Source organism: Phodopus roborovskii, unplaced genomic scaffold, assembly GCF_943737965.1.
Source record: "Phodopus roborovskii unplaced genomic scaffold, PHOROB, whole genome shotgun sequence".
NCBI classification, from domain to species: domain Eukaryota; kingdom Metazoa; phylum Chordata; class Mammalia; order Rodentia; family Cricetidae; genus Phodopus; species Phodopus roborovskii.
The window spans coordinates 378,648-392,304 of NW_026126045.1; the positions used below are offsets into that span (position 1 = coordinate 378,648).

Below are 13,657 nucleotides of genomic sequence, written 5' to 3' on the forward strand. Positions count from 1 at the left end.
TAAGTATTACCCCAAGATACTTTATGTTGTTTGTGACTATTATAAAGGGCGATATTTCTCTGATTTCTTTCTCAGTCCTTTTGTCATCTGTATATAGTAGGGCTACTGATATTTTTTGAGTTTACCTTGTATCCTGCTAGCTTCCTGAAGGTATTTATCAGCTGTAGGAGTTCCATGGTAGAGTTTTCTGGGTCGCTTATGTAAACTGTCATATCATCTGCAAATAGAGACATTTTGACTTTCAAGGTGTCCCATAAGTTCGGGTATGTTGTGTCCTCAATCTCATTGAATTTTAGGAAGTCCTTAATTTCTTTCTATTTCTCCTTTGACCCAGTTATGGTGCAATTGTGCATTGTTCAGTTTCCATGAGTGTGTATGTTTTCTGCGATTTCCAACTTTAAAGCATGGTGGTCTGATAAGATACGGGGACTATTTCATTGTTTTTTTTTTTTTTTTTTTTTTTTTTTTTGTATCTGATGAGGTTTGTTATGTCGCCTAGTATGTGGTTGAAACCCAACTGAGATGTAACTTCTGTTAGTTTTATTTAAATTGAAACAAGCTTGTTTTACATATCAATCCCATTTCCTGCACTCTCCTATCCTTCCCTGTTCATCCCACCAAACCCCATCCCATCTCCTTTCTGCTTCTCAGGGTGAGTGAGGCCTTCCATGGGGACTCTTCAAACTCTGTCATATCATTTGGAGCTGGGCCAAGGCCCTCCCCCATGTGTCTAGGCTGAGAGAATATCCCTCTATGTGGAATGGTCTCCCACAGTCCATTCGTATATTAGGGATAAATATTGATCTCCAACAGAGGCCCCATAGACTACCCAGTCCTCCAACACCACATTAAAGGAATCTGGGTGGGTCCTATGCAGGTTTCCCAGCTATCAGACTGGAGTCCATGAGCTCCCCCTTGTTCAGGTCAGAAGTTTCTATGGGTTTCACCAGCCTGGTATTGACCCCTTTGCTCTTCACTCCTCCCTGTCTACAACTGGATGCCAGTTCGGCTTATTGTTTAGCTGTAGGTGTCTGCTTCTACTTCCATCAGCTACTAGATGAAGTCTCTAGTATGGTATATAAGGTAGTCATCAATCTCATTATCGGGGAAGGGCATTTAAGGTACCCTTCCCGCTATTGCTTAGATTGTTAGTTGAGGGTCGTCCTTGTAAATCTCTGGACATTTCCCTAGTGGCAGATTTCTCTTTAAACCTATAATGGCTCCCTCTGTTATGCTATCTCTTTTCTTGCTCTCCTCTATTCTTTTCCTGACTCAGTCTTCCAGCTCCCTCATGCCCACCTCTACCCTCCTCTTCCCTCTAACTCCCTATTCACTTCCCCCATGCTCCCAATTTGCTTGGGAGATCATGTCCCTTTCCCCTTCTCCAGAGGACCATGTATGCCTCTCTTTGGGTCCTCCTTGTTTCCTATCTTTTTCTGGCGGTATGGATTGTAGGCTGGTAATCATTTGCTCTATGTCTAAAAACCACATATGAATGAGTACACACCGTGTTTGTCGTTTTATGACTGGGTTACCTCACTCAGGATGATTTCTTCTAGTTCCATTCATTGCTGGCAAATTTCAAGATTCCGTTGTATTTTTCTGCTGAGTACTACTCCAATGTGTAAATGTACCACATTTTCCCCATCAGTTCTTCAGTTGATGGGCATTTAGGTTGCTTCCAGGTTCTGGCTATTACAAATAATGCTGCTATGAACATAGCTGAACAGATGTCCTTGTTGTATGTATATGCCTGAGAGTAGAATTACTAGATCTTGAGGCAGACTGATTCCCATTTTCCTGAGGAACCGCCATACTGATTTCCAAAGTGCACTCCCACCAACACTGGAGGAGTGTACCCCTTTCTCCACACCCTCTCCACCATAAACTTACTTTGGTGTTTTTTTATTTTAGCCATCCTGACAGGAGTAAGTTGGTATTTCAGAGTTGTTTTGATTTGCATTTCTCCTTAGTTTGAGAGAGTTAGTTAAATCATCATGTATATTTCTTAATCACCTTCATCGCTTTGTAATATTGCACTGTATAAATGTTATAAGATGTACTCCTCAATTTCAAGACTGATGGACATCTGGATAAAATAAGCAATGGTGTCATGAACATTCCTCTTTATGGTGTGTAATGGTGTACACATTTCTCTTGGGAACATCCATCTGAGCAGAATTACTAGGTCACAAGTAGGCATACATTCAGCATTACCAGAGATTGCCAAAGGGGTGTTGTACCCTTAGACCCTGACACCAGCAGCATATGAGCATCCTTGCCAGCTCATGTCTCCCAGAATTTGATTATTTTCTCAAGGACAACCTTCTTATAATATATTCATAGAGGAGAGCATTGCTTCAAACAGAGGCTAAGGAGATTCAGTGCATAACATCCAGGTGGCTATAAAATATATTCCCCAACAAACAGCACCTTAGGATTGTGGGGCCTCCCTATTTGTACTCCAGAAATATAATCCTCACTTTATTCCCAGTACCTTACATTTCACTAGACCATAAGGCTAGCCACATGTACATAAGCAATCTTCATGCTGACAAAGGAAGTTATTTTATATCTCCTCAAGCAAATACTTAAATCAACAGACAAGAAAATACCTTCACCACTAAAAGGACCAGGTAGCAGAGACATGAATTCTCCCTAAGGCCAATTCTATCAAGGACAGATACAGAGATAATGTATCATCTGTCTATCTGTCTGTCTGTCTAACACATAGGGCCTTAAAATGAGCCGATCCCTCTTCTAACCCTATACAAATATTGACATAAGATTCTTATAACAATGCATGTGATGAGAAATATCCTAATGTTACAAGTAAGGAAACTGAGACCCAGTGAATATAACCTGACATCAGATCTGGTAAATAGAAGGGCAGAGAGTTGAAAGGTTGGCTACATAATTCATGTTCTTGAGCTCACATGATTCTGAGTTTATGTTTGAAATCTAGGGACTTTATAACTGAATAGTTAGCTCCACCTGAGTTTTCTTTCATTTTATATGCATGGGTTAGAGAAACTGCTTTGGTTTATTTTTGTGGTTTTTTTTCAATATAAAATTTTGTTGATTATTTTGGAGTTTTACATAATTCACATGATAACATTCATTCACTTGCCCATCTTTCCAGATGCACCCTATCCTTTATGATCTCCCCCACAAAAAAGGAGAAAAGATGAATATTCTCACTGGTACATGGTTTGACTCTAAAGGCCAGCCCCTTCCCTACCACCACACCTGCCAGGAACCATCAACTGTGAAGAGCTACACTTCAAGATCCCTATCACAATTTTAAGAGTTTTCTTCAAGGACCTCCTGTCTATCCTGCTTCTTGTAGGGAGTGGGAGAGATGAGTTGTCACAGAAGCCTTTTATGTATCTCATTCTCATTTGTGTGTCTGCAGTCATTAATAGCACTATAAAAGCTTCCTTGCACTTTTCCGTCAGTGGGAGCACAGATCATGGATTTAAAGTGGTTTCAGGTGACAGCACAGACCATGGACCTCCATATTGACCTCAGGCAAGAATACTACCTGAAGTGGCAGCAAAGACTAAGGATACCAATACAGCTGTAGAATGGATAAGGGATGAGAACATCATCTCTGCGGGTGACACGGGCCTTCAAAGTCTTCTGAGGAGTCCCAATATGAAAGTGAACTGTTCTTCATCTGGGAGCTCCTGTCTTTGCTCAGAGTCAGGATGATCATGCAGTTGGGCTTCATGTTTGTGGACAGAGCCTATGCAAGTTCCAGGTTGCTACAAACCACCCTGCTGGACCTATTCCACTGTCCCTGTCCATTGCAACCTCAAGCATCCTCTCATATCAGTCACAACCATCCCATCTCCAGTTTAAACTCTCTGCATTGTGCACATAGAGTTCAGTTCCTCCATCTTTCCCACCACTCCATCATACATTTGGAATTGCAAACTACTCTTTGGAAAGAGCTTTCAGCTTTATATGCAAATACTCATAAATACTCATTGAAACGCAAAAAACAAACAAACAAAAAAGAAATCTAGGGACTTTAATAACTCTTAATATAAGACAATTTATTGTGTTTCTTTTTATGCCCAAATCAAAAACAAATTTTTTATTTTTCTAGAACAAATTCTTAACCTTTAGACCTTAACCTTTAGTAAACCTTTAACCATAGTTTAGTAAAATATCTACTAATGATATTTTACTTTAAATTTTTAACCCCACAGAAGAAGGGAGGAAAAATTGTAGGAGCCAGAAGGGTCAAAGACACCAGGAGAACATGTCCCACAGAATCAACTGAGCAAGGTTCATAAGGGGCTCACTGAGACTCAAGCAACAATTACAGAGCCTGGATGGTTATGAGCTAGGTCCCTTGCATATGTGTTATGGTTGTGTAGCTTGGTGTTCTTGTGGGACTCCTAACACTCAAATGAGCAATGTCTCTGAATCTTTTGCCTGCTCTTGGGACCCTTTTTCTCCTATTGGGTTACCTCATCCAGCCTTAATATGAGGGTATGCGCCTAATCTTATTGCACCCTGTTATGCTGTCTTTAGCTGATGTCACTGAGAGACTTGCTCTTTTCTTATGGGAAACAGAGAAGAAGTGTATGTGGGGAAAAGAGGAGATAGGGGGATTAGGAAGAGGGGAGAGAGGAGAGGCTGCAGCCAGGATGTATTGTATGAGAGAAGAATAATGAAAAACAAAAGCAAAATTTACACAGCTGGTAGAAGTGCTTGTTGTGCAAGCCTAGTGACCTGAGTTAGATTTCCAGAACCCACAGAAGAAGGAGAGAACCGACTCACAAAAAGTTGTTCTCTTACCTCCACATGTGTACCATGAATACAAATGCATGCACAGAAAGAAAAATCATAATAAACTTTTAATTATATTTACATACAAATATAATAGAACAAGTTATAGATGGTGTGAAATACTGCTTTCTTTTTCTAAACTCAGATGCAGTAATAATTGGTGTTAGACAGGCTTATATGACTGTGTATCAGTGTCTCTCTTATTACTATAGTTTAATATAAAAATATAGTTTTATATTAAAAGTACTTCTTTATGTAATGTTTTAAGGTTTCATTCAACCTATGGGTTTTATAATCACCACTTTTTCAGTGTAGCATCTTACCTAATACATTGCTCTCTCTAGTAATATCTAAATGATTGCTATGAAATCATGAACTCAGTGATCATTGCTAACATTCTGTTATATTTCTTTGCTTTTGTTTTCTCTAATTTGTTAAAAGTCTTGCATAAATATACCAAATTAATATGATTCAGTTTCTTTAAAATGTTCCTCCCAAGTAGTAGTTTTTTATTCAAACGAAAGTAGTTAATACTTTATAAAGATTCAAATGGAGGACATCAATTGCTCCTGGCATACAAGATAATCATGTAGAAAGGAAAGAACTCCCTTTCCCTCTGCATAGCCATGCATGATGCTGTCTTTGTCTGCTCTCAATTTTTTGTGCCTAGCTAAATAAAAATTGTGTGTTACTAAAGCAATTTTTAAATTTATCTTTCTCTTAAAATTGTCTTCATTCTTCCCTGCTACACTTAGCACAACCCCTCTCCCCACCAGGGCTGCCACTGCTTAAGTTGACCAGTGGTTTCAGTTTTAAAGTAATTGACCAGAAGCCAAGGAAATAACACACATAATAACAAAGACTGGTGCTAAAATCAACAAAGACAGCCATTGGCTGAGTCCAAACTTTGTGTTAGGCAACAGACCATGCCCTTTAATCTTTATAATGGTTATGTAGTAGGTAGGTTATTACCTTCATTTTACAGATAAACAGAATGAAGCTCAAAGAACTTGAAAGTGTGCCCAAGATCATGGAACTATGAAGCTCAGTGTATTAACCAGCTGCCAGACTCCAAGGCCCATATTTTGTACCCTGTCATCTTTCTTACCTGTGTTTAGACTAGACAACTCTAATGAAAACATTGGATTTACTATATAAATATAAATTTCAAAATACATTACAAATTCAATGCAGATAATGGGAATATTTTAACATATACGTACACAAAAAGTCCTTGGTGCCTCAGTAATTCTGCATTCAGGGAGATACAACTAGATTTTCAAAGACTGGATACCTTGAGCAGAACACAAATGAACTGATTTTTTTCTGAGCAGTATGTCCCATGCTGAGCTAAAGATAGGTTTTGGAAAATTCACATCCCAAGTGGAGGCTGTGTGTGCATAGCGGCTGAGCAGCACATGGAGCTTCTAGGGGCTTCTGTTCAAACTGCCAAGCTCCCTACGGAAATGGCATTGGAAGTCCTCATAATTATATAAAGGGGGAGAATGAGAGCAGTGTTGGTCCTCTGAATTTATTAAGGTAAAATTCCAGCTGGACAAAAGAAAGGCTACCAAACGTTGAGTGCTTTAGTAAGTGTCACAGGCTTTGGAGATAAAAGTTAAAACCCAGTTCTGCTACAATATCTATGGCACTGAGCACTATGAAAATTAGCAAAAGTCATAATTTCTAATTCATAGGGGTCTTGTGAGAAATACTTTCACCTGCACAAGTAAGACTTTCAGTACATTCTAACTTGTAGGAATCATTTCATGAGCAATTATCATTACTATGTTTTGCTTACTATAATAGATTCATTCTATATTATATGCCCTTCAGACCAAGATTAAGTCACTGGAGTAGTTCTTCCTCTTGGTAGTTAAAGGAGCTAATGATCTCCCAGGAAATGACAAGGCAAAGGTCCAAGGCCCATGTACCAGCACAGCATCATCTTTTTTCCTATGCTTTCTGCTTCTGAGTTGGCTTTGCAGCACACTAACACTGTGCTCAGCATGCTCAAGTCGAAAATTCACATAAGCATCATAAATAACATCTTCAAGATAAAATGGGAAACAGATAAAAGGGTCTAGTGGTGACTTAAGTCAAGCCATGGGAAATGCAGCTAAATTTGTTATTCCTCCCTTCCTACATGCATTCAAATGCCTCATACCTTCCACACAGCAGCTCTGCAGCTGGTACACTGATTTGGGTGCCAAAGTCTCCATAACAGTCAATCATCCTGAAAGGATTTAGTTTGACTGGCCAGCTTTAAAATGTGTAAAGGAAGTTTTGGAACAAACAAAAATATAATAAGGCCCCATATATCAAGCATCCAGTTTAAAAAGCTATCAACTCTAACATAATATGATTCTGATATGCGCATATCATTTAATACACAAACTTTAGTTTAAACAAATCATATCATCATGTCCATAAGTATTTAGTCATGTCCATAAGTATTTAGTCACGTGACAGCAAACTAAGATTTTTGTTATGACATTAACCATACTTTTTTAAATCTAAAGGACACTTATTCAGCAACAGTGATATATTTTAGAATTGTACCATGGAAGTAAATAAACAAGTTCCTCGGTGTTTTCAAAATCCTAGGCATGTTACTCTTTGAGATTCAAGGACAGTAAGTCAGCATTCCCAGGAATTCTCAGAAATTTCAAAATTATGATTATTTTAAACAAACTTCTAACAAAAGAAACTATTAACAGAGCACACAGAAAGCCCATAGAATGAGAGAAAATCTTTACCGTCTAAATTTCAGAATAATATCCAGAATTTTAAAGAGCCACAGAAATTAAATACCAAGGAAATAAAACTGCCTACCATCAAATGGACTAAAAGACTGAATAGACAGTTTTCAAAAATGAAAGAAACACAAATAGCCAATAACTACTTTGGAAAATGTTCAGCATCCCTACTCATCTTGGAAATGCAAATTGAAACTGCCTTGAGATACCATTTTACCCTAGCCAGAATGACCATTATCAAAAAAAAAAAAAAAATCCAACAACAAATGTCGAAGAGAATGTGGAGAGATAGGAATCCTTATTCACCACTGGTGAAGGTTCAGAGTATAGCCATTGTAGAAAATAGTTTGGAGGTTCCTCACAAATTAAAAATATAACTACCATATATTCTGAATATTTCATCACTGGGCATATATACCAAGAGTCCTATACCCCACCATAGAGATATTTATATTGTTACATGTATATTGTTACTTTATTTACTATAGTGAGGAAATGAAAATAATTTAGTGTTCTGTCAACAGATGAATGGATAATAAACATCTGGTACATATATAAAATGGAATACTTGTCAACTCTGAAGAAAAATGCCATCACAAAATTCACAGGGAAATCTTAGAACATATAATATTAAGCAAGTTCACTCATTCTCAGAATTAAAAAATATTTGCATGTTCTCCCTTATATGCATATTCTAGCCCATAGTGTGTGTGTGTGTGTGTGTGTGTGTGTGTGTTTGTGTGTAAACAAATGTGTATATGGGTATGGTATAGCATGTGAGTATATTTTAAAAAGATAGAAAGAAAGGGTGATTAAAAAGTAAAGTGCTCACTTTATTTTTACTTTTCATATACTTTATAATTAATTTGCATATACACTATACTTTGTGGAAGTCCTTTGAATGCTCTCAAGATATAACATATTTTCAATGCAATACTTAAATATGGGGACTATAACCTAACCCGTAGGATTTAAATTGTTTATTAATTTATTTACTTTACATCTTGACCAACAGCCTTCCCTCTCTCTTGTCCTCCCATTCCCTCCCTCCACCAGAAGCCTCCCTTGATGCATCCCTCCTCCTTATTTGCAAGAAAGATGTCAAGTTCCCAAGGAATCTGTTCCCAAGAGCCACCCAAAGCACCCGAGACAGCCTTGCTCCCATTACCAGGAGTCCCACAAGTAGGCCAAGCTATAAAACTGTCACACATATACAGAGGGCCTAGGTGGATCCCATGCAGGCTTCCTGGTTGTTGGTTCAGATGCTGTGAGTTCTCAGGAGCCAGGTTAGCCATTTCTTTCAATACCCCTGACACCCCTGGCTCCTCTCTTTCCTCAGCAGGACATCCAGTGTTCTACCCAATGTTTGGCCCTGGGTCTCTGAGTATGCCTCCATCAGTCACTGGATGAAGGTTCTCTGCTGACAACTGAGGTAGTTAACACAGTAGATTTAATTTTAAGTATTATTTTATTGTTTGAATACTCCTGTATGCTGTGGTTCTTTGTAAGCACTAGTAAACTTAGTGTCCTTTATTTTTAAACAATACTTCATTTAACTGTAACATAATTATTACTATCAAAAATAACAATTGTCTCTTAATATGATTAACTATTCTATCTGCACTTAAATTCTTTTAATCTGTTCTTTTTTCACAATTTGTTTGAGTTTAATGCATATTCTAAAATTATTTGATATGTGCACTAATACTCTGATGTTAGGCTTCTAATTCTGTATCATCTGTCTGCCTGGATGACTATTTGTATCCCCACTGCAATTTTATTGTTAAAGAAGGCATTTTGTTTGTTTGATTAGATCTTTTTACGGTGATTAAATATTGTGGAGATTTTCCTTCCCCAAATCACTGCATAATAATTTTATTATTTGTGTCTCTATGACATTACTTAGCACGTGCCAGGGTCCCCTGTGCACTCCTATAAAAATATAGGATTGATAATGGTCTATTTTGACAAGACAACTTCACAGACAGTATTTTGTATTTCTTTGAGGAGGCACATAATATCTGGCTGTCCCTCTTTTAGTAGTCATTGATGATTATTCTCTAGGTTAATTCTGTGTTCACAGACATATTAAGGTACATGTATATGTGTGAATGCAGGTACATGTGTGTGCAAACATGTATAGACCAGAGAAAAACCTAAAATTTCATTCCTCCTCAATTGCCATCTAGCTTGTTTGGGAACCAGATCTCTCTGAATATGATAGTCTAAATGATCGGGAAGCCTTGGAGATCCTCCTATCCCTAGTTCCCTAGCTCTGGGATTATAAGAACATACCACTATGCCCAGCTTTTTTTCTAACATAGGTTCTGAGGGATTAAACCTGGGTCCTCACACTTGAGCGACAAGCACTTTATATACTAAGCTGTCACCTTAGGTTCCATCTTTTGAGACAAGATTTTACTATGACTTGGCTCAACCTTTTTTGGAAGCTAGATTTGATTTGTTCGGGAATTGGACATCTACAATAAGGATCTAGACAATTTAGAAAAGATTTTATAATTGTGTGCTATTCTACGTTTCAGCCTTGAGAACATGGTGTCTTTGACATCACAGGCACTCTTAGAATATTCATCAAATTAAACTGGAAATCCAGCATTTTCCCTAAATGTAATTTATCCAAAGAAGTGCATACTTTCCTACTGTCATCATTAGCATTTATAATGTCAAGGACCTCATACCAACACCAAAGCTGCCTGTTCTTTTTAATGCATTCATCAAATTCTCTTCACATTCATAAAAGAAGAAATTCCTATGCCTAGACCTGAATAACTGTAAAAGCTAACATTAGTTTAATACTTACAAGGCATCCACTTAAATTTCCTCATTAAGTATACATTGGCATTAGCTGGACAATGTGTGCAAATTATGTCCCTGCTTGCAAGACTGGGCATTTAGAAGGGAAAATAATTTAGGTTCATACAACATAGAAAGATTACACAGGTCTGTTCTACTTTTGAAACACTTCACTGTAACAGTCCCTTAGCCCATGATCCACACTAACCTCTTTTTTGACCTTGTCAGATTCAAACAATCAAAAGAAAATAGCCTTCACTATCAGGCTTGGACTTGCACACATCTTGTGCATTATTTGTAACTGCTGCGAATTCATATGTGCAGCTGCCCCACTATGTCTAGAAAACACCATTTCCTTGTAGCCATCTACCACCTCTGATTCTTATGCTCTTTCTACTCCCTCTTTCTCAGTGATTCCTGAGTTTTAGAAGGAGGGCCTGTGATATAGATGTCCCACATGGGACTAAACATCCTGATCATCCTGAGCATGAGAATTTTATTCTCAGCAACTTGGCACAGTGAGTCTCTGTGTGAACCACCATTTACTACAAAGCTTCTCTGATGAGGGCTAATGGGTGTAGTAATCTGTGGATAACCCATTAGAAGTCTATTTAATACCTTGTCTATACAAGCCAGACCAAATTCCAGCATGCAAAGGGCATTGAACAAGAAGACCCACCCCCTAGCTATTGGCAATTGATTTTCATTGGTTCAGGAAGAGTCAACTTTCTTTAAGAGTGCAGCTCCTGGTAAGTCCACCACACGCTAGTGAAAGACCAGATATCCAAGAATGTATTAGCAGCACAAATTGGACTTGATGGTATTTTTCTAAAGTTGGGCAAGTAAGAAAGGGAGTATGTCTGGGAGGAGTTGGAGGAAAGAGGAGTGAATATGATCAAAATACCCTATAGAAAAAAAATGGTTTTGGAGATTCTTTTCTTGTTGTATTTTGTTCAAGGTTTTTCCCCCCAAATAAGTTGAGAACCATGGTGTTGACCTCAAAAGCAGGGCAACCAGAGTGATTGCAGGGAGGGAGGGAATGACTACAACTTGCTCCCAGGGACTGAAGAAAATAAAAAATACAAGAAAATTTAAAAGCAAAGGTTGGAATCCATCAATCTTCTGTGCTAGCCATCCTCACCTTCATCCTCCTCTCCTTCCTCCCCTTCACTACCATCTTCATCTCCTTCACCTTCATCTTCATCACCTTCTTCATCAATATCTTGCAAGCCTTCCTCCTCCTCTTTCTCTTCTTCTCCCTCTTCCCCTTCTCCTTCTTCTTCCTCTCCTTATTCATCATCCATATCAGTAAACAAATAGTACTGCAAGAGGTTTGGCAAAATATCAACTTTGATGACCTCTCCTAACTCATCTGCACTTGCATCAGAATGGTCAGTTAACCAGGTAAAGAAGATCTGGCTCTTTGTGCTGCCTCTTCCTGTGGGCCTTACTCTGCCTTCGACTTGAGCATTTTGTCAAATGCTTTCCAGATTTCCTTTTGATTTCAGTGAACTTTGAAGATGGGTGAACACTCTCATTCAGATGACATTCTTTGGAGAGAACTTTATTTTCAAAGTGAGGATTTTCATCAAAATAAAAATCTATTCTGTAACCAGATTTAATGTCTTCAAATTCTGTCACTTCAACTCTGGTCAAGTAATACAGAGCCTTTTCGTCTTCCTTCCCAAGCAGTGCAGACGATTGTGGATGGTTGACAAATGTTTTTACCCAAAAATTTGGGATTTTGGCGATCAATTCTGACCTGTTCTGAAAAAAATAGCTGGCAGAGGTTGTTATATTTTTGTTCTCCTTTCAAAATTTCCTCACTGGCTTGTTCATTAAGTCTGTCAATTTCATTTTGTACTGCATCAATGTGTTCAATTGCTTCTTGCTGTTCTTTTTCTCCCTTCGGCAGGACAAGAGAGGCTGACTTGTCCTCCAGCTTTGTGGAAGGAATCTATTTGGGTTTCTTGGATTGAGGCAGGAGCACAAATTGCCATTTTGTGGCCATGGCACGAGGGAAGTAGCGAGAAGTCAGTGACCAAAGCCTTGGTACTTAGAGAAGGAAGAAAGTCGCAGGAACTCCCTATAGAAAAATTTCAAAGAATTAACTTTAAAAGAAAATAGCCTTCAGCAGAAGTTGACAAGGACACTATTAAACAAAGAAATGATCCTGGCTCACACTTTGTAACTTTTGTTTGGTTGTGGTCTTTCATTATCAAAGTCCTCCCCAAATGATTAGCTCTACTCTCGTCCCTTTGCCAGTCCCACACACTCTTCAGCTTCCTGCAGCTTCCTGCAATCCAGTTTACACACCCACCCTAGTCTACCCGCTGTTCTTGCTTACCAACATGTCAAACCAAATAAGCTTTTTCTCGCTTTTCATCTCACCTGATGGTTCTGCAGTTTTGCTGCTGACCAGATGCCCTTCCCTTTTCAACACCTGAGTCTCCACATGCTGCTTCCCCTTCCACCTCTCATACCACTACCTATCCTCACTTGATATTTTCTCTTCCCTTGCAAGTATTGAAAGCAACAGGGTTTTACTTTTGCCTTGACCTCTTCTTTTCTTCCTTGTGCTCTTTCCCAAGAATTTGATCATCAGGCTTTTGGAGGAGGCAAGTGAATTGACCTTACTTTCTCTGTCCTTGTGTGAAGGTTAAGAATAACAACCACAGTGACACACTAGGATGGATAACCATAAAAGACTAAGCAAGGAGTAGAGGTATGAATCAAACTCTGAACTGCTCCTGCCCTACCTTCTGCTGCTTCTCACCATAAGCCTGTGAAAACTTAAGGCCTGCTCCCCTAGTTATCTTATTCTTCCTTCCATCTCTTAAACTCAACTGATCATAAAGTGCTACCAAATTCATATTCCAGAGATCTTGCAAAGTCACCCTCTTTGTGCCCCCTTTGACTCTGTCCTTGGTGTGGTTTATATTGGGATATAAACAATTTAGTTTCTGCTGAACCAATTGGGTCAGTTCTGGAGCATATATTGTTCCGTAGAAAATGTGGTTCATGTATTGTTTTCCTTTCCCAAACTATTTCTTCTCTACTCTACTGGTATGCTCACAGTATTGGAATTCTAATCCTTGATTCTGTGTCTTCAGAGGAATCCTGCTTTAGACAGTGAGATTAATCTTCTGCTTTGAAATCAACATATGATTTTCTGTATACAGAACAAATACACTGTGGTGCCATGCAGACCTAGGTTTAGAACTAGATACTTCCACTTTTATGCTTTCAAGTCTAAGTCAAACCTTTCTGTGTTTCCATTT

The 13,657-nt window shown here is 38.5% G+C and overlaps 1 pseudogene; it reads right to left on the reverse strand.

The window, feature by feature from the left end:
* Positions 1 to 11,503: 11,503 nt before the first annotated feature.
* Positions 11,504 to 12,387, reverse strand: LOC127218325 (protein SET-like; annotated as a pseudogene).
* Positions 12,388 to 13,657: the final 1,270 nt, after the last annotated feature.